General features: G+C 41.7%; 2 long non-coding RNA genes across 2 annotated transcripts in view; one reads left to right on the forward strand and one right to left on the reverse strand.

The window, feature by feature from the left end:
• Positions 1–26,845, reverse strand: part of LOC309514638 — a 31,814-nt gene extending 4,969 nt beyond the window's left edge. The window contains exons 1-2 of the long non-coding RNA XR_014212100.1: positions 21,891–26,845; positions 16,705–17,244 (exon numbers count right to left, since the gene is read on the reverse strand). This is a non-coding gene — a long non-coding RNA (uncharacterized lncRNA). The remainder of the gene's footprint in view (positions 1–16,704; positions 17,245–21,890) is intronic.
• On the forward strand, positions 1,770–17,176 carry LOC309514637. The gene is made up of 3 exons (XR_014212099.1): positions 1,770–4,298; positions 5,322–5,511; positions 17,026–17,176. It is a non-coding gene; the product is annotated as an uncharacterized lncRNA (long non-coding RNA).
• Positions 26,846–27,961: the final 1,116 nt, after the last annotated feature.

Genomic DNA, 27,961 nt, shown 5'->3' on the forward strand with positions numbered 1-27,961 from the left:
AAGAGGTTATTTAATTCCACCTCACTTTCTGCCATCAAGGTTGTGTCATCTGCATATCTGAGGTTGTTTATATTTCTTCCGGCAATCTTAATGCCAGCTTGGGATTCATCCAGTCCAGCCTTTCGCATGATGAATTCTGCATATTCTCCAATCCTCTGGCCACTGCTGAGTTTTCCAAATTTGCTGGCATATTGAGTGTAGTACCTTAACAACATCACCTTTTAAAATTTTAAATAGTTCAGCTGGAATGTCATCACTTCCACTGGCCTTGTTATTTGCAGTGCTTTCTAAGGCCCATTTGACTTCACTCTCCAGGATGTCTGGCTCAAGGTCAGCAACCACACTACCTGGGGTGTACGAGCCATCCATATCTTTCTGGTATAATTCCTCTGTGTATTCTTGCCACCTCTTCTTGATGTCTTCTGCTTCTGTTAGGTCCTTACCACTTTTGTCCTTTATTATGGTAATCTTTGCACGAAGTGTTCCTTTCATATCTCCAATTTTCTTGAACAGATCTCTGGTTCTTCCCATTCTGTTGTTTTCCTCTATTTCTTTGCATTGCTTGTTTAAGGAGGCCTTCTTGTCTCTCCTTGCTATTCTTTGGAAATCTGCATTCAGTTTCCTGTATCTTTCACTATCTCCCTTGCATTTTGCTTGCCTTCTCTCCTCTGCTATTTGTAAGGCCTCATTGGACAGCCACTTTGCTTTCTTGCATTTCTTTTTCATTGGGATGGTTTTAGTTGCTGCCTCCTGTATAATGTTGCGAGCCTCCACCCGTAGTTCTTCAGGCACTCTGTCCACCAAATCTAAATCCTTAAACCTGTTCCTCACTTCCACTGTGTATTCATAAGGGACTTGGTTTAGATTGTATCTTACCGGCCCAGTGGTTTTTCCTACTTTCTTCAGTTTAAGCTTGAATTTTGCTATAAGAAGCTGATGATCCGAGCCACAGTCAGCTCCAGGTCTTGTTTTTGCTGACTGTATAGAGCTTCTCCATCTTTGGCTGCAGAGAATATAATCAATCTGATTTTGATGTTGCCCATCTGGTGATGTCCATCTGTAGAGTCGTCTCTTGTGTTGTTGGAAAAGCGTGTTTGTGATGACCAGCTTGTTCTCTTGACAGAACTCTATTAGCCTTTGCCCTGCTTCGTTTTGATCTCCAAGGCCAAACTTGCCAGTTGTTCCTTTTATCTCTTGATTCCCTACTTTAGCATTCCAATCCCCTATAATGAGAAGAACATCCTTCTTTGGTGTCATTTCTAGAAGGTGTTGTAAGTCCATAGAATTGGTCAATTTCAGTTTCTTCAGCACCAGTAGTTGGTACATAAACTTGGATTACTGTGATGTTAAAAGGTCTGCCTTGGATTCGTACTGAGATCATTCTAACATTTTTGAGATTGCATCCCAGTACAGCTTTTGCCACTCCTTTGTTGACTATGAGGGCCACTTCATTTCTTCTATGGGATTCTTGCCCACAGTAGTAGATATGATGGTCATCCAAACTGAATTCGCCCATTCCCGTCCATATTGGTTCACTGATGTCCAGGATGTCAATATTTATTCTTGTCATCTCATTTTTGACCACATCCAACTTACCCAGGTTGATGGATCTTACATTCCAGGTTCCTATGCAATATTTTTCTTTACAGTATTGGACTTTCCTTTCGCTTCCAGGCATATCTGCAACTGAGTGTCCTTTCGGCTTTGGCCCAGCCGCTTCATCAGCTCTGAATCTACTTGTACTTGTCCTCCACTCTTCCCCAGTAGCATGTTGGATGTCTTCCGACCTGAGGGGCTCATCTTCCAGCGTCATAACTTTTATATGCCTGTTCTTTTTGTCCATGGAGTTTTCTTGGCAGGGGTACTGGAGTGGCTTGCCGGTTTCTGCTCCAGGTGGATCACGTTTGGTCAAAACTCTCCATTATGACCTGTCCATCTTAGGTGGCCCTGCCCGACATAGCTCATAGCTTCTCTGAGTTATTCAGGCCCCTTTGCCACGACAAGGCAGTGATCCATGAAGGATAATAATAATAATAATAATAATAATAATAATAATAATAATAATATATTACTAATACCCCACCCATCTGGCTGGACCTCCGCAGCCACTCTGGGCAGCTCCCAACAGAATATTAAAAAATAATAATAATTCATTTTGGTTGGCAGATTTTGGCATGTGTAAAAGATATTTCCTTAGTAATATATTTCCTTGTGGGAATCTGTGTAGTATGTAAATGAGAGCTCACAAATATGAGCACTCAACATTCAATTTGACTGCATTCTTTGAAGTCCCAGACTGGAAAAAGGCTGTGCAGTCCCATTGATTTAGCTGTGCCTCGAGGAACTGGTGATTACCATACATTAAAAGTCCCCTGCACAACACTTCAAGCACTAAGTAGCACTAGATTGAGTTTTTAGTATGTCGGAGGTCAGGATATTCAAACTTAATAATTAAACCATGGCTTTGCTGGAAAAACACCTGAAAATCAATTTAGCACCAAACTGTTGTTCATTCTTACAGTTCTTTGAGTTAATAGCGATACAATGTCCAAAATAATTGAGAATAAACTGCCTGTGTACTTTTTAAGGATTCAGCGAGTGTTAGGTCTCCTTGCACTGTATCACATATGAACAAATCCATTCTTCTTGTTTTGCCCTTGTATGCTTGCCAGATCTTGTCAGGGCAGCTTTTTGGTGAAAGTTAATTGCCGATATCTCTGATAATCACTTCAGAAGTGAGAATCCCATTTAAGAGTATTACACAGTGAGGTCAGTATAAGCAAACAAACATTGGATACTGCATTGTGTCGTCTGCAGCGATTGCACTCGAGGTCAGGGCTGAAGAAGCAGTTGACTAGATTTCACGTAGTTTGTGGGATAAAAAAGCAGTATGTGCATGATGACTTTTTTGACAGTTACTTGGAAAAGGCTAGTACAGATTCAGCCATTTTATATCAATTTGATATCAATTTTAATGCAATATTAAGCCATCCCATTTAAGCTATTGTAAATACCACGTTGAACAGAGGTTTTGTTTTTAATTCTGTATTTTTGAATCAGCGGGAAACACCTGTGTTTGTGCTTCTTGATAGTTACTTGTTATCATGGAGAGAAATATGGGTCAAGTAGTTTAGTCGCCACTCTGATGAGTTTTCTAGATAGCAGCTATAGGATTGGGTTTTGGTCCGTCCCCCCGTCCCCCCTTTCGCTTTAAGTAAGCTTTGGGAGGCAAAAGAACCAGAGAAGTTTTGATATTGTGAGTGATACAGTTGTGAAATAATGGACATTAAAATTCAGCACAGGAATAGGTTGAGCTGTGGTTATGTAGACTTACTATGGAGAGAATAAATGCAACCAGCACCAGCAAAAGCCATTTTCTTGTATTGTAGGTTTGTAACGCTTCAGCAGTCTTCCCCTGCTTGTTAACAACAATTGGCAGAGTGTTTTTATACTTTATTTTTTATTGCAGTTTTCTTTTATTATGCAGGAGTTAAATAATTGATATTTGAATAATCCACACATAATTTATAATTAGTTGCATTGTTACCATTACGCAACAGACTTGTGTTTAAGGAGAAAACTGTGATATTGTTATGCTGTTAGATTAATGTTTATACCTTAAATCTGTTACAGACTTTATTCTCTTTCTGTCTCAGTAAAGGCATAAGCATAAGTAGAATCTGAACTGCATAATATGCTTCACTTTCCTTGGTCTGCCCTGCCTGAAATAATGCAATTTGTAACCATTCTGAGTAAATAATGTTATTGGCTTGTGTCGAGGAATGGCTGGCTGTTATGTGTACAGCCAAATCCAGCAAGCAGTTTTTGATGGTGCTCTGCAGTTTCCATTGAGAGTGGGTGTGTTTTTGGATCACTATACAGTCATACCTCGGGTTGAAGTAGCTTCAGGTTAAGTATTTTCGGGTTGCGCTCCGCGATGACCCGGAAATAACGGAGCGCGTTACTTCCAGGTTTCACCACTCGCGCATGCGCAGACGCTCAGAATGATGTCACACATATGCACAGAAGTGGCAAATCGCGACCCGCAGACGTGCAGTTGCAGGTTATGCTCTACGCAGGATGCAAATGGGGCTCCAGAACGGATCCAGTTCGCACCCAGAGGTACCACTGTACTCTTTCCAAATTGTAATGCTTTTTTTTTTTTTTTGCAGAATACACAATTTGAACCTGAGTTTTTAGTATATTCTTCTACGTTGCTGAAAATTAGACTGTCTGTTTAGATTCGCTCTAGACATCTCAAGATCAGCTAAGTGAAAGATGGATGTGACTTTTAAGAGGTTTGGGCTGGGTGTTCATCAGTATGCGGATGATACCCAGCTCTACCTCTCTTTCAAATCAGAACCAGTGAAGGTGGTGAAGGTCCTGTGTGAGTGTCTGGAGGCAGTTGGAGGATGGATGGCGGCTAACAGATTGAGGTTGAATCCTGACAAGACAGAAGTACTGTTTTTGGGGGACAGGAGGCGGGCAGGTGTGGAGGATTCCCTGGTCCTGAATGGGGTAACTGTGCCCCTGAAGGACCAGGTGCGCAGCCTGGGAGTCATTTTGGACTCACAGATGTCCATGGAGGCGCAGGTCCATTCCGCGTCCAGGGCAGCTGTTTACCAGCTCCATCTGGTACGCAGGATGAGACCCTCCCTATCTGCAGACTGTCTCACCAGAGTGGTGCATGCTCTGGTTATCTCCCGCTTGGACTATTGCAATGCGCTCTACATGGGGCTACCTTTGAAGGTGACCCGGAAACTACAACTAATCCAGAATGCAGCAGCTAGACTGGTGACTGGGTGCGGCCGCCGAGACCATATAACACCGGTCTTGAAAGACCTACATTGGCTCCCAGTACGTTTCCGAGCACAATTCAAAGTGTTGGTGCTGACCTTTAAAGCCCTGAACGGCCTCGGTCCAGTATACCTGAAGGAGCGTCTCCACCCCCCATTGTTCTGTCCGGACACTGAGGTCCAGCGCCGAGGGCCTTCTGGCGGTTCCCTCACTGCGAGAGGCCAAGTTACAGGGAACCAGGCAGAGGGCCTTCTCGGTAGTGGCGCCCGCCCTGTGGAACGCCCTTCCAGCAGATGTCAAAGCGATAAACAACTACCTGACATTCAGGAGACATCTGATGGCAGCCCTGTTCAGGGAAGTTTTTAATATGTGACATTTTAGTGTATTTTTCATCTTTGTTGGAAGCCGCCTAGAGTGGCTGGGAAAACCCAGCCAGATGGGCGGGGTACAAATAATAAATTATTATTATTATTTATTATTATTTATTATTATTATTATTATTATTATTATTATTATTATTATAGCACCTGAGACACAGTCTCCTCTTCTGTCTGTGGACATTTTGATATTAAAAACGAGGAGGGGGGACTCCACTACTTTCAAACATGTTTTTTCAATATGGCTTTTGAGTGTTGATGGGCATTTTTTCTCTCTTACTCTGTTTAATGTGTGGTGTCCAAATTAGTTTTCTCTCTGAAGAGTGAAGTGTAACAAGTCTTTTTCATTTATTTTTTTAAATAAATTTTTATTAGATTTTTCCACCATAATAACACAAACCACAAAGCAGATTAATACACAAAAACAGAAAAGGAAAAAGAGAAGAAGAGAGGGGGGGAGAGAGAGAGAGGAAAAAAGAAGGAAAAAAAGGAAAAAAGGGAGGGGGAAAGGGGGGAATAATAAACAAATAGACAATAATAACAAACTTGATTCTTTACATATCCAACCTTTTAAACATCTTGATTGACTTCCTCAAATCCCTCCTTTCTGAGTTTCCTTGTAATTTAAAAGTAACAGCTTTCCAATATCATTATTAAACTAAAACAATTTCCAATTATAGTCATCTTATTCACTTTTCTTGACATTCTGAAACCCATTTATTTAATTATAACTTAATTTGTCCTAGGCCTATTTGTTTCTTTCAAGTACAGTAATTTCTAATTTCTTATATTACAATATTTGTTCAAATAGTCCTTCAATTTCCTCCAGTCCTCTTGAAGCTCCTCTTCTTCCCGTCAGGTCAGCCAGCTCCCAAAAGTCCATCATCTTCATCTGCCAATCTTCCACTCTTGGTAGTTCTTGTGCTTTCCAATTTTTAGCAAGTAATATTCGAGCAGCCGTTGTGGCATACAAAAATAATTTAACATCTTTCTTGGGCAATTCTACACCTGTTATTCCAAGGAGAAAGGCCTCTGGTTTCTTAATAAATGTATATTTCAACATTTTTTTCAGTTCATTATAATTCTTCTCCCAGAAGTCTTTCACCTTGAGACAAGTCCACCACATATGGAAAAAGTACCTTCGTTTTCTTTACATTTCCAACAAGGATTATCACTTTTGTGATAAATCTTTGCTAATTTTACAGGGGTCAAGTACCATCTATACATCATCTTCATAATATTTTCCTTTAACATCGTACATGCAGTGAACTTAACCCATTTCCTTCATAGCATGTTTAGCCTGGAGAAGAGGAGGTTAAGGGGTGATATGATAGCCATGTTCAAATATATAAAAGGATGTCACATAGAGGAGGGAGAAAGGTTGTTTTCTACTGCTCCAGAGAAGCGGACACGGAGCAATGGATCCAAACTACAAGAAAGAAGATTCCACCTAAACATGAGGAAGAACTTCCTGACAGTAAGAGCTGTTTGACAGTGGAATTTGCTGCCAAGGAGTGTGGTGGAGTCTCCTACTTTGGAGGTCTTTAAGCAGAGGCTTGACAAACATATGTCAGGAGTGCTCTGATGGTGTTTCCTGCTTGGCAAGGGGTTGGACTCGATGGCCCTTGTGGTCTCTTCCAACTCTATGATTCTATGATAGCCTCTCCCAGTCCTCCATCATTATATTATGTCCCACATCCCTTGCCCAATCAATCATGACCGATTTAACTTGTTCATCCTTTGTATGCCACTCCAACAACAAACTCTACATTTTAGACATATTCTTATCATTAGTATCTAACAACTCCGTTTCCAATTTGTTTTTTTCTGTTGCAAAACCATTTCTCTTATCCATCTTATATAATTCGTTAATTTGATAATATTGCAACCAATTCACTTTATCTTTTATTTGTTCAAGTGGTTTTAATTTAAAACCTTCCTGATTCTCTAACAACAAATCTGAATACCTCAACCATTTGTTTTCCATATTTAACTTTTTTTGAGCGTCTGCTTCCATTGGTGAAATCCATTTTGGTGTTTTTCTTACTAGAATCATAGAATCATAGAGTTGGAAGAGACCACAAGGGCCATCGAGTCCAACCCCCTGCCAAGCAGGAAACTAAGAGATCTTTGTATCTAGTTCATACATTGTATAATGCCTTTCTAATTACATGGTTCTTAAAAACCCTGTGGGCCTTTACCTTGTCATACCATAGATATGCATGCCATCCAAATCGATTATCCAGTCCCTCCAAGTCTAACACATCATCATTCTCTAATTGAATCCAATCCTTGATCCAGCAGAATGCAGCAGCTTCAATGTATATCTTCAAATCTGGCAGGGAAAAGCCCCCTCTTTCTTTTATATCTGTAAGTAATTTATATTTAATTCTAGGTTTTTTCCCCTGCCAGATAAATTTAGACAATACCTTCTGCCATTCTTTAAAACATTTGACATTATCAGTGATTGGTAAAACTTGAAATAAGAACAACATCTTCGGCAATGCATTCATCTTAACCACCGATATTCAGCCCATCAATGAGAGTTTTAGATTTGACCATACCTCAAGCTCTCTCTTGATTTCATTCCATAATTTTTCATAGTTATCTTTGTAAAGATTCAAGTTCTTTACCGATAAATTCACACCCAAATACTGTCCCATTAAACTTTAATTATTTTAATGCTTATCAAATGTCCAGTGCGCTTCCGATGCAACAATGTCCCATTACAGCAGAGCTTTTCGCACAGCGGCTCAAGAAGGGCTGGAGAGTCAGCATCTTTTCAATAAAGGAATCTTGGAGCAAGCGGTTTGGAACTCAAATAAAAGGTTTATTTACACAAAACAAAAAACCCTGGTGAAGAATCACACATTTCAGCAAACACGCCCCAAAAGGAAAGAAAGGGGGGAAGGGGGAAGGGCAAACACACGAGTGAGTTGACTATTTATACAAACTCACATTCCTGGAAGCCTAACAACCTCCAGCTGCTCAGTGATTAGAGCGTCTTGATTAGAGCTTCTTAACCCTTTAATACCAACACCCCCTCTCGCTCGTAACACTGAGCTGTACCAAGCTTAATTCAAATTTAAACCTGAACAGAAACATTTATGAGACTGCGGACTCAAAGCTTTTGTAAAACCGTCTGCGAGATTTTCTTGGCTTGGACAATACTTTAGTTCAATTAAACCTTGTTTTACACTTTGGCATACATTTTGATAACGGATATCCAAATGTTTTGTGTGTGCCTTGAATTGGCCTGATTTAGCTAGTTTAATACAAGGTTGATTGTCTTCCCACACTCTGATAGGTAGGGAACATTCTCCAAACAATTCTTGTACCAGTTGCTTATAAAATTCCAGTTCTCTACATACATCTGATAATGCATTGAACTCAAATTCAGTTGAACTTAAAGCTATAAGTGATTGCTTTCTTGATCTCCAACCAATTAGTGCATTTCCAAATTTTATCGCCATTCCTGACGCTGATTTTCTATCTGGTCCAGCATCTGCCCAACTGCTGTCGGCCCAACATTCAATTTGTGTGCTGCCCTCTGCTGATAGTTTTAAGCGAAACCTTTTGGTAGTTTGGAGATACCTTAAAACTCTCTTTACTCCTTGCCAAGCATGCATTGATGGTTTTTCAGCTTGTCTACACAGCATGTTGACAGCATATGTTATATCGGGCCGAGTCCACTGTGCAATGTGGAGTAGACGGCCTATCGCTGACTGGTAAACCCCAGGATTACAGAACTCTGCCTGTTGCTCAGTTTGAGCATCCTTTGTGTAACTTAACTCCATTGGGGTTTTAACACCAGCACAGTTGTCCATTTTAAACCTTTCCAGCAACTGCTGGATCTTAGCTTCTTGGCTGAGCCAATAGTTCCCATCTTCATCTTGCTGTATTGTAACTCCTAGATAAACAGATACATTGCCTAGTGATTTTATCTGAAACTTTTCTCCAAGCTTTGTGGCAAATTGTTGTGCAAGTTTATCGTCCTTTCCACTGTATAATAAATCGTCAACAAATATCAAAACTGCTTCTTGTTCACATCCTGAGCCTTTTAGATAAAGACACGCATCTGCTGCGCTCTTTCTGAACCCCATGCTCTCTAGAGCATCGTTTAAGCAGGAATTCCAATTACGGGCGGACTGTTTCAACCCATAAATGGATTTGTGTAGGCGCCAGACCTGGTTTGGCTTGTCTCCTTCAAAACCTGGTGGTGGCGTCATATAGACTTCTTCCTGTAAGTCTGCATTTAAATAAGCCACATTGACATCAAAATGAAACAGCTTATTTCCCTTCTTAGCTGAAGAGGCTAAAAGCATTCTTAATGACTCCGATCTTGAAGTAGGGGCATAAATTTGAGAATAATGAACTCCTTTGCGCTGCGAAAACCCTTTTGCAACTAGTCGGGCTTTATATTGCAACTCCTCAGTAGTTGTGGGCTTTAAACGATATACCCATCGACAACCTACAGCTTGTTGCCCTTCTGGAAGCTCTGTACTTGTAAACACACCGAGAGACTTCATTGAAGCCATCTCTTTTTCCATTGCTTCCTGCCACTTTGCGGCTTCTGAACTTGGAAGCTGTTGTACCTCTAATAGCTATCTGGCTCACACTGTGCCATATTTACGTATACACTTGTCACCTTAAACCGCTCTGGCGGCTTGCCCTTTGTGGCACGTTTTGACCTGCGCAATTGCTCCTCTTGTGCCCCCTCTGACCGTTGGCTGTCAGATTCTGTCTCAGACTTTATGTCTGGACGTGCCTCTAGGGATAAAGACCTCCGTTTAGATACCTCCCTTGGGCTTGGTGTTGCAGGCGACCTGCTTCGCTTTTGCTGTCTGCTAGGCCTAATGACTGGCGATGTTGGAACACTCTTAGATTCTGGCTTTTCTGCCTTAGGAGAAGAACCTTGTGCCTGGTCAGAATCTGCATCTGAACCATGTACACCATCCCCTTCTGGCTCATCACCCTCTGGACTTCCTTTCTCAGCATAAATGCCTAAATCATCTCTCAAAATGTCAGGGTTAGAATGTAAGTGAGTCCATCCGGATTGCTCACAAAATTCAGCGCTCCTACTGAGGAACACTCTTGTAGTATCCCCATCTGGGTTCATGAACCTCCAAGATTTGGCATGTGGTTCGTACCCACAAAAGATGAGTTTCCTAGCCCTTGGACTTCCCTTTTTCCTTAACGCTTTTGGGATAAGTACATAGGCTTGAGATCCAAACACCCGAAAGTAATTAACTTTGGGCTTCTTCCCATATAAAGCAAAATATGGCGTAGTATCAATTACCGAATTATATACTCGGTTCAGAACATGAGTAGCCATCTGCCAGGCTTCCGCCCAGTAACTTTGAGGAAGTTTAGCATCAAACAACATAGAGTTTGCCAACTCTTGCAGAACCCTGTTTTTACGTTCGACCACGCCTCCTTCTTGGGGAGGAATAAGGTGTAGACAGACGATGCTTAATTCCCTTTTTCTTAAAGAAATTCTGCAACACAGACCCGGTAAATTCTGACCCTCTGTCTGTCTGAAAAGCAAGAACTCTAGTACCGAATTCAAGTTCTACTGCATGAACCCAATTTTTAACTGTTTCTGCAGTATCTGCTTTTGTTTTGAGAGGAAAAAACCATGTAACCTTTGTTTTGTCATCTGAAAGACACAGTGCATACCTCGAACCTCCCATGCTAGCAACAGGCATTGGGCCACATAGGTCCATATGCACAAGTTGGAATACTTTGTCAGATTTCCTATTTGAACTGGGATAGCTGCATCTATGAACCTTCGCCCTTTTGCATGCAGTACAATCCAAATACTTAGTACATTTGTTCAATTTGCACCCTTCTGATAATTCAGGTTGTCTTTTAACATACTGAAAATTAATATGTCCCAAACGGCGATGCCATAAATGAACACAAGAATTATGGGTAGGTGAGTTCACACAACCAGCATGAACCTGTTCAACTTCATCTGGACTTGTCTCAAAATAATATAACCCATCTCTGCATTCCACCTGCAAAAGAGATATGTTATTCTTTGAAATAGTGCAAACCCCATTTTCAAACACAGTTTTAAACCCATTTCTATCAAGTTCTGACACAGACAAAATACACCCCTTCATTCCCTTTAGCACGTAGGCATCAATTTCTGTTTGCAAACACTTCAAGAACACTGTGCCTACAGTCTCTAAGGAACGTTTAGTTGAATCTGCCATTGTCACAACTTTAAGGGTTTGCAAATGCCTGCAATTCTGCAAACGGACACTAGATGGCGCCACCAGGTGGTGAGATGCACCACTGTCGATCAACCAGCGTAGATTGCTGCCTTGGCCACGCCCTTGCATCAACGCCATTGCTGAAGCCATGTGCTGTGTGCTGTGGGAGTAGCCACGACCTCCTCCTCTTCTTCGACGTCCCCTGGAATTCCTTGTCTGGTAACTAGGGGCAACGGCCTTGGTGCTGTCTTGACCAGGTTCACGTGTACAATTCCTGATTAAATGGGAAGAGGAACCACAGCGAAAACAGCGTCTAGCTGCAAAAGCATTTACTGTGTTCTCAAACTCAGCATCCCCACTCTTAGGCACAGCATAACTCCCCTTTGAAGACAAATCTCTTTCTCTTTGCCTTTTATCCTGTTCATCAGCAAGCCGAGAAGAAATGTATTCAAGGGTTAATTCAGATGAAGGCATAGCTTCCAAAGTTAAAGCTAGAGTCTCATAGCTTTTATCAAGAGAAGACAACAAAATGTATGACTGCTGCTCCATAGAGAAAGGAATGCCCAGCTGTCTTAGTTGATTAAAGGCAGACACCATTTTGGCAATATGTTCTTTCACACACACTCCCGGTTGGAGACGTAAATCAAACAAACATCTTGTAGCATGGATCTTGGCCCCCGCAGTGTTTCTGGAATTTAACCGCTGCAGAACTGTCCAGACCTCATGCGTGTTCTTTAACTCAGAAACATAAGGCATTTGCTCTGGTCCCACTGCCAAAACTAGTAGACCTTGGGCTTTCCTGTCGCGTTTCTGAGAAGCTGCCGCTGCTGCTTTGTCTTCTGCAGACGCGTCTGCAGCTGCCTGTAAAGGCTGTGCTTCAGTACAACTCCACAACTCTTCTGCTTGCAACCAAACCCTTACTCTAGCCTTCCAATCTTGCCAATTTTTCCCATTGAGTCGCGTAAAGGGGACAGTAAAACTTTCCTGGGACTCTGCCATCCTCCCTGGGGCTTAGGAACGATACTCACAGACCTGTAGACCGTCTCCCAGCTGCTGAGGTGGCTCCTCGAGGAATAAGACGTCTTCCAGCGAGTTCAAACTGTGCAGTGCCTCTTTAAAACTTTTCCTAGGCACGTTGCAGGACTCAAGCTGCTTTGAAGGCTTTCGTTGTCGGCAACCGCTTCTGTCTTCGCTCCAGTCCTTTCATAAATCACTCTGAACTGCACTCCTTATCTCCTTCTTGATGTACAAACAGCCATAACCTGTCCCATTAAACTTTAATTAGTTTAATGCTTATCAAATGTCCAGTGCGCTTCCGATGCAACAATGTCCCATTACAGCAGAGCTTTTCGCACAGCGGCTCAAGAAGGGCTGGAGAGTCAGCATCTTTTCAATAAAGGAATCTTGGAGCAAGCGGTTTGGAACTCAAATAAAAGGTTTATTTACACAAAACAAAAAACCCTGGTGAAGAATCACACATTTCAGCAAACACGCCCCAAAAGGAAAGAAAGGGGGGAAGGGGGAAGGGCAAACACACGAGTGAGTTGACTATTTATACAAACTCACATTCCTGGAAGCCTAACAACCTCCAGCTGCTCAGTGATTAGAGCGTCTTGATTAGAGCTTCTTAACCCTTTAATACCAACAAATACTTAACTTTTTTCACCGAAACAAGGCCTGTCCTTTCAAAAAGGTTTTTTCTTTCCTCATTTTCTAAGTTTTTTTCTAAAACTTTGGTTTTGCTCTTGTTTAATTTAAATCCTGCTACCTGCCCAAACTCTTGAATCGGCTCCAGTGCTTTCACTGCACTGGTTTCTGGATCTTGTAAAGTTAAAACCAAATCATCAGCAACGGCTTTTAATTTATATTGCTTGAATCCTACTACAATGCCTTTAACCTCCTCCTCTTTCCTCAACATGTTTAACAAAACCTCCAGAACAGAAATAAATAGCAGAGGGGAAAGCGGGCACCCTTGCCTGGTTCCTTTCTCAATTCTGATTTCCTCTGAGACCACATTATTAACTATGATTTTTGCTTTTTGTTCAAAATAGATTGCATTAATACCATTTAAAAATTCCTGGCCAACCTCAATTCTTTCTAGATTTTTCATCATAAATAACCAATAAACATTATCAAAGGCCTTTTCAGCATCAATAAACATTAACATTGCTTTACAATTTCTTTTCGCTTCCAACCTTTCTATTATATCAATTATATTTCTTATCTTTCAGAAATCCGGCCTGGTCCTTATGTATATAATTTGATAGAACCTTTTTTAATCTATTGGCCAAAATGTTTGCGAAGATTTTATAGTTCACATTAAGTAATGAGATTGGTCTATAATTTTTTTACATCAGATCTATCTTGATCTGTTTCTGGAATCAGAGTGATAAATGCATCTTTCCAGGTTTCAGGAGCTTTGTCCCCTCTTAGAATCTTATTACACACATCTGCCAACGGTTGAATTAGCCAATCTTTCAATATTTTATAATATTTTGCAGAAAGACCATCCGGTCCCGGGGCTTTGCCTAACTGCATCTTATTTATTGCCATCTCAACCTCCTGTCTCGTAATCATGCCATTTAGTAGGAACCTTTTATCCTCGGGAATTTTCTGCATTTCATTCGCCACAAGAAATTGCTCAATTTTATCCTTATCTTCTTTACCTTTTTTATACAGCTGTTTAAAGTATTTCTGAAAACATTTTCTTATGTCTGCAGGGTTTTCCATAGATTTTCCATCAGATACAATGTTTGTAATAGTACTTTGCTTCTGTCTCTTTTTTAATTGCCAAGCCAACAATTTCCCACATTTATTTGCAGATTCAAAATTTCTCTGTTTCATCATTTTAATTTTCCATTCTATTTCCTGGTTAATAATTTGAGAAAATTGAATCTGCAATGCTTTAATTTCTTTTGGAATCTGTTGACTCTTTGGCATTAATCTTAAACTTTTCTCTTTGTCTTTTATTTGAGACAGAATTTTCTCTTTTTTCTCATTCTGTATCTTTTTCCTTATTGAGTTCTGTTGTATGAGGAAACCTCTCATTACTGCCTTACTTGCATCCCAAATGACTCTTGTTTCAACCTCTGTGTTCATATTTAGTTCAAAATAGTCTTTTAGAGCCTTTTAGGCCTTACTAATCATCTGTTCATTCCTCAACAACTCATCATTCATCCTCCATCTAAAGGAACCCTGCAGGTATAATTTCATCTCCAAAACCACTGCATTATGATCTGAGCAAGTCTTAGGGCAAATTTCTGTTTTAGTAACCTTAGGAACCAAATCTCTGGATACCCATATGTAGTTGATTCGCGAGAAAGATTGATTTGAATTTGAGAAAAAAGTGAAATCTCTCTCCATTGGGTTTCGTAGCCTCCATATGTCCGATAAATGGTATTTATCAGTCATGTCAAAGAAAATCTTTGGTAGTCTGCCGGAACTTGGATTTTTCTGTCCCTGTGTTTTATCCATTAATGTTGATGCTACTCCATTCAGGTCTCCCATTAAAATCAATTTGTAATCCATATAATCCATGAGTTTTAAGTCCAGATTCTTAAAGAATTCCACTTTGCCATCATTTGGTGCATAAATTCCCAGCAAAAGAAATTTATCGCCTTGTGCCGTAATTTCAACTGCAATGTACCTCCCTTCCTCATCTTTAAACAACAATTTGGGGTTCCATTTTTCTTTAACATAAAAAACCACGCCTCTTTTTTTCACTTTGTCGGATGAAATAAATTCCTGCCCAAGTTTCTTATTTTGAAGAATTTTTCTATGAAGTCTTATAACATGTGTTTCTTGTAAACAAATTATATCCAAATTCTGTCTTGCCAGTGCGTGATAAACTTGGTTCCTCTTAAAACGTGAATTTAGACCATTCACATTCCAGGAGTCGATTTTCAATGACATCCTGATTTATTAGGGGCCCACTGCCCCTCCCCCCGATGAAGGAGAACTTTCCAGTCCGAGCTCTTTTGCGTTTTTCTCCAAAAATCTTTCTTTCTCTCCGACAGTTGTTATTCTTTGTTTCCTTCCTTGAAATTTAAAAGATAGTCCTTCCGGGAACTCCCACCTGAAGAAAATGTTATTTCTTCTTAGGGCACTGGCCAAATCCGTATAATTATTTCTCAGGGCCAAAAAGTATGCCGGGATATCTTTAAACAGAATTATTCCCTTCTCATCTATCTTTAAACTTTTTTTATAATGGTGGCCTAAAATAATGTCTCTCTGCTCTTTAGTTTTAAAAGTCACCATACAGTCATGTGTGATCTTAGTATCTTTTTTAGGTCCAAATCTTTAGGCCTTGTCTATCCAGGAATTTAATTCTTCTTTTGAGAGGCCCCAGTACGCTGCAAATTCTTCAGTTAACCAATCCTTCAAATTATCCCGCTCTTTCTGGGGTACGCCTCTCAATCTCAGATTACATTCCTTCTGTTTTAGCTGCAGGGATGCAATTGAAATTTGAGATTGTCGCTGATTTTCCTCTAAGTAAGGAATTCTCACAGTTTCCAAATGCGCCAGTCTTGACTCATGTGCTGATACATCTGAATTAACTTGCGTCAAATCTTGTTTTAATTGAGCAAAGTCACTTTTTAATTCCTGTATAGACTTTTGATTTCCTCTTACTTCTGTTTTAATTTCCTGAAGCAATTGCAACACAGACTCCTCAAAAGTTGATGACTTAGAGTCCCTCCTTGCTTTGGTTCTTGTTTTCTCTGCCCTCTCTCCTTTCTCTCCCCCATCCATAACTTGCAGTTCTTTTGTTCAAGGTCAGTCTCAAACACAAAGGGGAGATAAGGAGACAGACAGTTTCTCTTCTCAAGCCTCTCCACCAGTCTTAATATACCAGTCAACAGTCTCTGTAACTTGTAATCCTTTCTTAATTCCCCAAAAGTTAATAACAAAGTCACAATTTACAATTTAGATCTGGGGGTAGAGGTACTGTTTAAAAGAGAAAGGGAGAAGAAAAACCTTTGAGTTCGGGCAGCTGCAGTTACTTTTTTCCCCCCAAGTAGGGAAATGAAAGTTGAAAGTGTCCTTTTCTTTACGACGTCACAATGGAGTCTAGTCTTCCCGACTGAGAAGTCCGCTTCCACAAAGAAAATACCTCGTAAATCCAAACTATCTGCAAGGATTAAAACACTCTGAAAAGTTAACTTGAAAGTCTTTAGAAAGTCGTAAATTTTAGATCACGGCTTCGGCTAATGTAGCTGTTTTGTCTCTTAATCAGAGGAAGGGACTGACCTCCGTTGTTTTTTTAAGCCCCTGTCCGTTCCAAATGAATGTCCAATTTTTTTATTTATTACTCACTTCCAATCATAGTTGCTTGGAGAAATTGGCCGCTCACGATCGCCGGACTCGGAGCTTCATGCGATGAAGGAAGCGAGTCTGTTCCCAAGTGCCTCCGTCTCCAACCCCACCCACTCTCGGAGCCCTTATCAAGAGCTTACCGGGGGGTGAGGGAGTCGTTCCAGGCACCACAGGAATGCCAAGTCCTCGGAATGCTCAATCCGAGGTTTTTAAGGGGTACTGCGTCGCTCTAGCGGTTTCCCCAACCTTCAAAGCACCAGTGCTCTTTCCAGCGAAAGAGCTCACCCTTCCAGCAGAACGGGCAGCCAACACAGAAGTCCAAGGGGTTCTTTTTCAGATATCACGGACTCCTTCCCAAGAGTTGAGATGAGGCCATATCTTCAGATGCACCTGCTTTTTACCTTGAACCTCAAAGCTCGAGTTTTGAAAAGCAAGAACTGTATCAATTAAGCCAATGCGATTCCTTTTCATGAGGAGCTTTAACTAACAAATGCTTCCAATGGTTTGTGAAGTTGGAAAACTCTCCAATGCCAGAACTTACCATATTTTTCGCTCTATAACACGCATCTGACCATAACACGCACGTAGTTTTTACAGGAGGAAAACAAGGAAAAATATTCTAAACGAAACAGTGGATGTATGATTTTTATGGTTCATGCTGTGGCCACAGACATGTGATCTGGCAGTGAGTTTGGGGTAGCCCAATGCAAAAATCCTGAGGATCCATGTGGATCCATGCTTTGTAACCACGTTTTTGCGCCATTGCGGCCCCATGAAACTGGGTGCGTGTGTGTTTTTTGGTGCAGGCTGTAGCCATGGAAATGCTATGTGATCTGATGGTGAATTTGGGGTGACCCAGTGCAAAAATCTTGAGGATCCATGTGGATCCGTGCTTTGTAACCACGTTTTAAGTGGGGAGGGAAGGAAAAGAACTCACGGGACAAGGAGCACGCGTGGGGTGTGTGGAGAAGGAGCTTTTCGGGGAGCTGAGCGGGGAGGAGGGAGGGAAAGAGCACTGTTGCTTTAAAGGTATACTTAAGGTATTTGCCCTGTGCCTGGGGTTTTTTCCATTTAACAGTTTGCAGCCTTTTCCTTCCGCTCCTTGTTTTGAGGCGAAATAGATTTGAGCAAGTGAGGAGGACTTGGATTGCAGGGGATTCGCCATTAGCTGTGTAAAAGTGCTCCTCCTTGCAGCCTGAGTGATAAGCAGCCACCAGCAGCAATAGAATGGAGCACAAAAAAGCGGTAGGGGCACTAGGACCCAGACAATGCTCAAATCTATCCTGCCTGAAAACAAGCTGCTCCGTCCCAGATGAGACCCGGGGATTTGCGAAGTTTTCCCCTCTCCCTCATGCCCTCCCCAGCCTTTTTTTTTACTTCTTGGTTTTCACTGCGCTGGCTCAGAGCTCGAGGCTGGTTTTATTTTGCTGCTGGTTGCTTAAATTTTATCTTTCCTGCTGTTCCTCTGCAGCCTCATTGTTCTGTTTAGAGAGCACGCAGACTTTTGCTTAGCGTCTGTCCCTCCTCCCGTGTAAGCGGCTGCTGCCGGCTATGCTGCCATGGCTCTCATAGAATAGAATAGAATCATAGAATCATAGAATCATAGAGTTGGAAGAGACCACAAGGGCCATCGAATCCAACCCCCTGCCAAGCAGGAAACACCATCAGAGCACTCCTGACATATGGTTGTCAAGCCTCTGCTTAAAGACCTCCAAAGTAGGAGACTCCACCACACTCCTTGGCAGCAAATTCCACTGTCAAACAGCTCTTACTGTCAGGAAGTTCTTCCTAATGTTTAGGTGGAATCTTCTTTCTTGTAGTTTGGATCCATTGCTCCGTGTCCGCTTCTCCGGAGCAGCAGAAAACAACCTTTCTCCCTCCTCTATGTGACATCCTTTTATATATTTGAACATGGCTATCATATCACCCCTTAACCTCCTCTTCTCCAGGCTAAACATGCCCAGCTCCCTTAGCCGTTCCTCATAAGGCATCGTTTCCAGGCCTTTGACCATTTTGGTTGCCCTCCTCTGGACACGTTCCAGTTTGTCAGTGTCCTTCTTGAATTGTGGTGCCCAGAACTGGACACAGTACTCCAGGTGTGGTCTGACCAGAGCAGAATACAGTGGCACTATTACTTCCCTTGATCTAGATGCTATACTCCTATTGATGCAGCCCAGAATTGCATTGGCTTTTTTAGCTGCCGCGTCACACTGTTGGCTCATGTCAAGTTTGTGGTCAACCAAGACTCCTAGATCCTTTTCACATGTACTGCTCTCAAGCCAGGTGTCATCCATCTTGTATTTGTGCCTCTCATTTTTTTTGCCCAAGTGCAATACTTTACATTTCTCCCTGTTAAAATTCATCTTGTTTATTTTTGCCCAGTTCTCTAATCTGTCAAGGTCGTTTTGAAGTGTGATCCTGTCCTCTGGGGTGTTAGCCACCCCTCCCAGTTTGGTGTCATCTGCAAATTTGATCAGGATGCCCTTGAGTCCATCATCCAAGTCGTTGATAAAGATGTTGAATAAGACCGGGCCCAAGACAGAACCCTGTGGCACCCCACTAGTCACTCTTCTCCAGGATGAAGAGGAACCATTGATGAGCACCCTTTGGGTTCGGTCAGTCAGCCAGTTACAAATCCACTGAGTGGTAGCATAGTCAAGACCGCATTTTACCAGCTTCTTTACAAGAATATCATGGGGCACCTTGTCAAATGCCTTGCTGAAATCAAGGTAGGCTACATCCACTGCGTTCCCTTCATCTACCAGGCTTGTAATTCTGTCAAAAAACGAGATCAGGTTAGTCTGACATGACTTATTTTTCAGAAATCCATGCTGACTATTGGTGATCACAGCATTCCTTTCTAGGTGCTCACAGACTGTTTGCTTAATGATCTGCTCCAGAATCTTCCCTGCTATTGATGTCAGACTGACTGGGCGGTAATTATTTGGGTCCTCTCTTTTCCCCTTTTTGAAAATAGGGACAACATTTGCCCTCCTCCAGTCTGCCGGGACTTCGCCTGTTCTCCAGGAATTCTCAAAGATGACTGCCAGTGGTTCTGAGATCACATCTGCCAGTTCTTTTAATACTCTTGGATGCAGTTCATCTGGCCCTGGAGACTTGAATACATCTAAACTAGCCAAATATTCTTGTACTATCTCCTTAGTTATTCTGGGCTGTGTTTCCTTTGCTGAATCATTTGCTCCAAATTCTTCAGGTCGGGCATTGTTTTCTTTACGGGGAAGACTGAGGCAAAGAAGGCATTGAGGAGTTCAGCCCTTTCTGTGTCCCCTGTTTGCATTTCACCATCTTCTCCTCTGAGTGACCCCACTGTTTCTTTGTTCTTCCTTTTGCTACGGACATACCCATAAAAGCCTTTTTTGTTGCTTTTAACCTCTCTAGCAAGCCTGAGTTCATTCTGTGCTTTAGCTTTTCTGACTTTGTGTCTACATGTGCTGGCTATTTGTTTGAATTCCTCTTTGGTGGTTTCCCCCCTTTTCCATTTTTTGTACACATCCTTTTTTAATCTTAATTCAGTTAAAAGTTCTTTAGATAGCCACCCTGGCTTCTTTAGGCACCTTCCATGTTTCCGTCTCATTGGTATTGCCTGACGTTGTGCTTTTAGTATCTCCCTCTTAACAAACTCCCAGCCATCATGAACTCCCTTTCCTTTTAGTATTGTTGTCCATGGGATCTCACCCAGCACTTCCCTAAGTTTTATGAAGTCGGCTTTCTTAAAGTCAAGAAATTGAGTCCTAGTATGCTTGGCTGCTCCTTTCCGCTGTATAGTAAACTTCAGAAGAGCATGATCACTCGCGCCTAATGATCCTTCCACTTCTACCCCACTAACCAGGTCATCAACATTGGTTAGGACCAGATCTAAAATGGCTGTTCCTCTTGTTGCTTCTCCCACTTTCTGGACAATGAAGTTGTCTGCAAGGCCAGTGAGGAATCTGTTTGACCTTATGCTCTTGGCTGAGTTTGACGTCCAACAAATATCCGGGTAATTGAAGTCCCCCATTACTACTATCTCCCTTCCTTTTGCATGCTTGGCCATCTGTTCCAGGAAGGCATCATCTATGTCCTCCGTTTGGCTTGGGGATCTATAGTAAACTCCCACAATGAGGTCTCTGTTATTCTTCTCTCCCTTAATTTTGACCCAAATGCTCTCACTTTGGCTTTGAGGATCTAAATCTTGGATCTCTTCACAGGTATACACATCCCTGACATATAACGCCACTCCTCCTCCTTTCTTGTCTGGTCTGTTTCTCTGAAATAGATTGTATCCCCCCATTATTACATTCCAATCGTGGGACTTATCCCACCAGGTTTCAGTGATGCCTATTATGTCATATTTAGTTTGCTGTACCAAGAGCTCAAGCTCATCTTGTTTATTTCCCATGCTTTGCGCATTAGTGTACAGACATTGAAGTCCATTAATCATTCCCCCGTGTCTCTTATTTAAGGATTTTTTCCTCCCACCACTAGGTCCGTGTGCTGTTTTCTCCATTTGGTCTATGACATTTGGATGATCATCTTCATTAATTGATAGGCTCCTACCTTCAGGAGCACTGTCTCCCTCCCCCACATTAGTCAGTTTAAAGCCCTCCTGATGAGGTTTCTGAGATTTTTGGCAAAAACATTTCTCCCAACCGTTGTGAGGTGCAGCCCATCACTTGCCAGAAGTCCATCTTCAAGAAACTGCAGTCCGTGATCTAAGAATCCAAACCGTTCCTGTTTACACCATTTGCGAAGCCAGCTGTTCACTTCCACTATTTTCCCCTCTCTCCCTGGGCCACGTCGTTCAACTGGGAGGACAGATGAGATGACAATTTGTGCATTTAGTTGCTTCAATTTCCTGCCGAGAGCCTCGTAGTCTCTTTTGATCTTCTGGAGGCTATTGCTTGCAGTGTCATTGGTTCCCACATGAACCAAGAGGAAGGGGTATTTGTCAGTGGGTTTTATGATTCCTTGCAGTCGTTCTCTCCTTCCCTCCCTCCTCCCCTGCTCCAGGTCGCTTTAAAGCAAGCAAAGTGAGAGCCTCGTAGAGCATGTAAAGGGCTCCCGCTTTGCTTGACTGACGGCAGCCATGGCTCCGATCCGTGCATTCGCTCCGTAACACGCACAGGCATTTTCCCTTACTTTCTAGGAGCAAAAAAAGTGCATGTTTTGGAGCGAAAAGTACGGTATTTCTGCCATTTCCACAATGCAAGTGCTGTATAATGATCAAACAATGGAAATGAGCTTGTGGTCATTGATGCTTTCAGTATATATCAAAGCGGGAACAGACTTCTTGTGACTTCTAGTTTGTAATGCTCCTTTACTCAGGGTATAGAATATCAAGTGCATTAGATTCCTTTTTTACCACTATATAACCTATGATGTGTAAATACTTAAATGCTAAATGCATAATAATAGTCTCTTAAAATCTAGCCATCTAACTAATGCTGTAACTGGTTAACAGCTTTTAAAAATCCACCTTTTGCTCTTGTTCTGCAAACATATGGTTTATTTTGTTTTTGAAATGAAAATAGCTGTTAGTAAACTGTGGGCCTGTCCTTATAGGTTGCCAAATATCTCTTTGCAACTAAGAGTTCTTGAGAGGGGGACTTGTGACAATATCCTATTTAACAGCACAAATTAATTTCTTCTGCTGCTCTAGTTAAATCATTATAATACCCACTGATATCTGGAGCAGGCTTATTACCTATTAGCATGACTCAGCCAAAATTAATGAGTCTGCATGACAGTCCTAGGCATGCTTACTCAGAAATAAGTCCCATAACTTCAGTGGGCTTACTTCCAAGTGAGTGTGCTTAGGATCAAAGCCTAACAGTGTTTAAGGTTGACTAAATAATGCCTGAAGCCAAGAGATATAACGATGGAATACTGTTGTAGAGATACAAGGGAGTTAAAATTGGTTAGATTTAAATTTTGAAATAAGCAAAGGATGCACAATAGCAACACCTGGGGAATTATACAGACACATGTAACCCTAGTCAACTCAGTAAATATTTGGATGGAAAAAGCATGGATATTCCATTGTGTAAAACTGTAAACGGAATACGTAAGTAGCATGAAGCACCTGAGGAATAAGTGTTTTGCACTCATCTCTTCAAGGCTCAAAAGCATTTTCTTGCCTTCTATACCTGATATTCCTGATGTCCCACCTGCGTTTTCTTTGTGAAAGAGGCATTTCCTGTTGTAGTGCCAATACAGCATGACTTCTGGTAAATTCTTTAGTGTTTGTTTACATATGCTAGCTTTTACAAAACAATCTAATGGATGCAATCCACAAGTTCATTGTTGCTGCACAATCTCTATTGATTTCAGCGTGGGGTTTCTTTATTTGTTGTATGTACTGGAAGTTAGAATGAAACAAGCCTTAGGCTCATTTCAGATGTAAGAGGAGACCATGGTTATGTAAATGAGCCATAGTGACCCCTCTGGCTTGAGTAGTTTCAGCTTTCCTTTCCCTTGCAATTTTAAACAAGCCACTGTCACCCATCATGGCAAAGCTCAGGGAATGGTGGTTTGTTTTGAAACCAGGGTTAGTGATTTCAGATGCTTACTTGTTATCAAAACATAGTTTAAACACATTTCATGTCCTCTGATCTTTGATGGTGAAAGGAGAGATGGAGTTTTTGAGGGTGAGGCTTACTATGACAAATTTATGTAGTAGGAAAAACAGGAGCTTTTAGTTACTTCAGAATCAGACCTTTGTCACCTTTGCTCTTGGTTTAAACGAGACTCGTACTGTAAAACAGTGAACAAAAATATATGATTTATCCTATTCATTAAGAACAAATGAAGTGAATACAATTTGCCCTTGCTTTGTTGTACACTTTGTCTACTGAACTCTCCAGCAAAGACTGCCATCAAGGGGAAAAGGCAAAGGTGAAATGTGATGTGGCTTGGGTTTCCGATACCCAAAATCAAATAGCAGTCAAGAGGTTCTCTGGATGGCTTACGTATCATGTTGAGTGGTTGTGGTCGGGAGGCAAACCATTATTCTTAAAAATAAAATATTCCAGCATGAGGGTAACCTTGTATCCAGGAGCTTGTGATGAAATGCTATGGGTAACTAGTTAACATGACTGTTCTGTGTCTGCTTGTCCACTTTTTTTCTGCCTGGAATTGCAGTGGACTTAAGATGTTTGGACAACTGGAATAGTTGGCCAAGATTAGAACTGGCAATTTTCACAGGCAAGTCATATTAGACAACTTGTAGCAGGATATACAATCACAAACAAATTTTGATGTGCATTGTGCATTCAAGGCAACAAAGAAATTACTTGGTTGTACAGTATTCAATGACACTTTATTTCTGTCTATCCACCACTCTTCCATTTTTAAAAATCACACTACCCTCTATTTTTTCCAAATTAATGTGGGGTTTTGGATGTTCATTGGCTTTCAGATATCTTGAAAAGCCTTTTAGAAGATAGAGAGAGGTTTACATGAACTTTCTCTTTGAAAATTGAGCTCTTTCCTTGAGGATGGGCAGTTAAAATTGGGGAAAGTTACAAGTTATGTTCAAATATAAAAGCTGTGTGTATCCAGTTCCTTCATCCTGCCCTATTCCTGGGAGCTTTGCTCCTGGTTTACTGGGTAGGGGAAGCTGCTTCACAGAAGAATCTGTTTCTGGTGCCTCAAATACAGCCTGTATTACATCAAATGCAATGGAAAGAATTGGCCACACTGATCCAATTCAAGGGTGAAATGTTTGTTATGCTATAGTGTTGCTTAGCACACACTTCATGTGGGCATAACTACATGGACAAAATGCCATTGTAGTGATATTTTTTCACATGTGTTGAATTGCCTAGATATTTTCACATTCTCAAAATCCAAGGTACACATTTTGGTGCAATATTTTAAACACCATAAACCAGTGCCAGTTCTTCCACTGGTTTACACGGTGGCTATGTTTTTAGGTTTAGTGTAGGTTCATAAGTTCTTATGAAATAGTACCGTAACTACCTAGGGGTGTGTATCCTCTTCCACTCATTCTCACTTAAACCTGCTTCTCAATACGTTTTGCATTTCGAATTGCTGCTGAGTTGTGATTTCATGAAATTCTCATTTGGTCTGGAGAGTAGTATAAACTTCATCCTGCTTAAAATATTGACATAACTGGTTGTGGTGTTAGCAACAGTGGGCAACAGCTACCAAACAGTTTCTGAGATCTGATCACAAAATGATACCTTGATTTCTCCCCACCCCCGCAAATGTTTTGTATCCTAGTAATACAAAACTATATTACATACTGGTTCTGAAGCGCTAGCCATCCCTATGCAATGTCTTCCAAATCTAACAGAAAAAAATTGTGGTGGCAAAATTGTGTCAGCAAAATTATTTTTCCACTTCCAACATCCATCTGGATGTTTATGTGGTTCTCTTTTGTGTTCATATATGATGGTTCTAGTGACAGGCTATACTAAGCACAGTTATAAGTTATTGTATTTCTGTATAAAATGGAAAATAGTGTACTTTTTTTGCTAAATGTTGGCAGTTTTTAAATAAAAATATCTTCCCAGTCTTCTGTCTGAACCTATCTTGAAGTTCAGTTTAGTTTCTTCTTTGTAAGATTGTTCAAGTCTACTAATCTCTGGAGTGCCTAACTTCTTAAATCTGTAGGAATACTGGAAACTGCCTTGGAATACTGGAATCAGACCATTGGACCATCTGGCTTGGCATTGTCTCCTCTGACAGGCAGCAACTCTCAAGGAAGCGTCCCCAACCCTATTGGGACATGCCAGGGATTGCGCCTGCCTGCCTGCTCTACCAGGGAGCTACAGTCCTCCTCAGAATTAAAATAAGTGCCAGCAGTGAAGATCAGCCTCTCAGAGCAATTAATTTATAGCCTGCATATTCATAATGGAATCATAGTCATTTCCATGGGTCTGAACCGTTTTCAGTGCAGTGGGAATCAGTTTGCATTAGTCCCTCAGAAACGAGCATCATTGGGCGTGAATATATCTCTTGAAAGTGATTGCAAAGTGTGCAGGAGTTGCACTGAATGCCTCATTTCAGTCCCCTGAAGGATGGCTGCCACTTAAGAGAGAGGTGACACTGTAATGCCAGGAGGCGAAGTGTTGAAGGCTCCATAGGCTTCTGACTGACAACTGTCACATGGGACTGGGGCTTAAGGGTTCGACTGGAAATAATTATTAGTGTTGGGTCAAGTCCATTTCATATGCCACTCAGCTGTCAGAAATCTGCCATATGCTGCTGTAGCAGAGCTAAGGTGATCAGTTCTGATTAGGCTTTTCATTACTTATCTTCTTAGTCTCTAACACAGGACTGGCCCAAGACAATTTGCCACCTGAGGCAAACCACAAAATGGTGCCCATCCCCCACTGTGGAAGAAGGGGTGAGTGTCGCTCTTCCTCTAGAACAAGGGGGCAATAAACATCTTCCTAGGGAACAAGGGCAGGAGCCTCCTATTTCCCCAGAGGATGCTGCAGAGGCAGGATTGGGCCAGCAGGCTGCCAAGGAGGTGGCAGATCCAGCCTCCAAGGAATGTGTCGCAGCAGCCACAGCAGCACTGCATTTCCTGGAGGCTGGATCTGCCCCCCTTGTGGATCCTGCTGCCTGAGGCGCTTGCCTCACCTTGCCTCACGGGTAGATCGGTGCTTCTCTAACAAGAGGGAGGTCTTTGGCCAAAGCAGAGTGCAGCAAGGCCCACTGAGGCCGACAGACTCCCTTTCCTCCCCTGGAGCCAAAGGCTTTTGATGCACAGCCCCATTTAGCTCTCTCCCCACTTCCCAGCCTTGGGTCCCCAGATGCTGTTTGGTCACCCCCAGCCCCAGTCAGCATGGTGGCCTTTGGCCAGGGCTGAGGGAGGCTGCGGTCCCAACAACATCTAGAGCAGAGAGAATGAGAATGAATCCACAAGCCATACACGACTCCTGGGCTGCACATACATTGCATCTCCCCCTCCTCACCTGCCAGCATTGCAGGATCTGACCATGGCAAAGAGTTCCAAAGATGTAAGGTTCACCCTCTATGTGTCAGGGTCTTACCTGGACAGGTGTGCTCTGTTTTGGATTTTTTTAAAAACAACCCAAGGGACCATGCAGATTTGCTAACAGACCCAAGAAACAGACTGAAAATATTATCTCAATTTTTTATTAATGTACAGTGGTGCCTCGCAAGACGAAATTAATCCGTTCCGCGAGTCTCTTCGTCTAGCGGTTTTTTCGTCTTGCGAAGCAACCCTATTAGCGGATTAGCGCTATTAGCGGTTTAGCGGCTATTAAAGGCTTAGCGGCTATTAAAGGCTTAGCGGATTAGCGGCTAAAAGGCTATTAGCGGATTAGCGGCTTAGAAAAAGGGGGGAAAGCGGGGGGGGAATCGGAACATTCGCAAGACGTTTTTGTCTTGCAAAGCAAGCCCATAGGGAAAATCGTCTTGTGAAGCAGCTCAAAAACGGAAAACCCTTTCGTCTAGCGGGTTTTCCGTCTTGCGAGGCATTCGTCTTGCGGGGCACCACTGTACACTTCAAATATAAAACAGCAAACATAACCTTAGTACATGGTGTGCTTCTATGGCTCATATGAATGCAGTCTTTAAAACACATTAATATAGGTTCCTAAAACACATTTCCTGATGCTCTAAACTTAGCATTAAAAATAAACTATATTAAAGTCTACATGATGAACCATAAGACATAATAGTAGATAGATCAAGTCAACTAACAGGCACAGATCCTACCCATCATTGCAGTTTGGCACACTGTGGCCTCTAGGTTAGAATCATAGAATCATAGAGTTGGAAGAGACCACAAGGGCCATCGAGTCCAACCCCCTGCCAAGCAGGAAACACCATCAGAGCACTCCTGACATATGTTTGTCAAGCCTCTGCTTAAAGACCTCCAAAGAAGGAGACTCCACCACACTCCTTGGCAGCAAATTCCACTGTCAAACAGCTCTTACTGTTGCGGTGAGCTATCTTATTTATTATTTTAATTAGACTTCTGACGTGCCCAATTTTTATGCACTTTAAATTGATACAATTTTAAAAGCTACTACTTTAAAAAAAACAAAAACACTGCCTGGCCATTAACTCTGCCTAAACATTTACAAAATTTCTGACTCCTTATTCTTCCATTTTCTTTGAAATGACTGGAAACCCTGAAGGGTCTCAATAAGAACAGATTTATTGGTTCCATCTCAATCCCTGTTACTTCCTATACATGCAGCCTTCTCAATTCAGTAGTGCTTGACTTGAATGAATGCAAAAATTAAAACA

This window comes from Podarcis vaucheri, assembly GCF_965113315.1.
Source record: "Podarcis vaucheri genome assembly, chromosome: 11".
Lineage (NCBI taxonomy): Eukaryota > Metazoa > Chordata > Lepidosauria > Squamata > Lacertidae > Podarcis > Podarcis vaucheri.